Genomic DNA, 215 nt, shown 5'->3' with positions numbered 1-215 from the left:
AACGACCTCCTCCCCCCCTCCCCCCACCAAAAAAAAGAAGTACTCCCCTCCCCCCAGAAAAAAGAGAACAACAACAGTCAATATAACCACAAAGAACGACAAGAAACCGCACAGAACCACAAAGTCGAACCTCGATCGCCTTATTGGCACAAGAGAAAGGATTTCCGGCCAATAAACGCTTTCCTGTCGACGTGGACAAAATTTCATTATTTCAC

Source organism: Penaeus monodon, chromosome 29, assembly GCF_015228065.2.
Source record: "Penaeus monodon isolate SGIC_2016 chromosome 29, NSTDA_Pmon_1, whole genome shotgun sequence".
NCBI classification, from domain to species: domain Eukaryota; kingdom Metazoa; phylum Arthropoda; class Malacostraca; order Decapoda; family Penaeidae; genus Penaeus; species Penaeus monodon.
Note: the sequence above shows the minus strand (reverse complement) of the source record.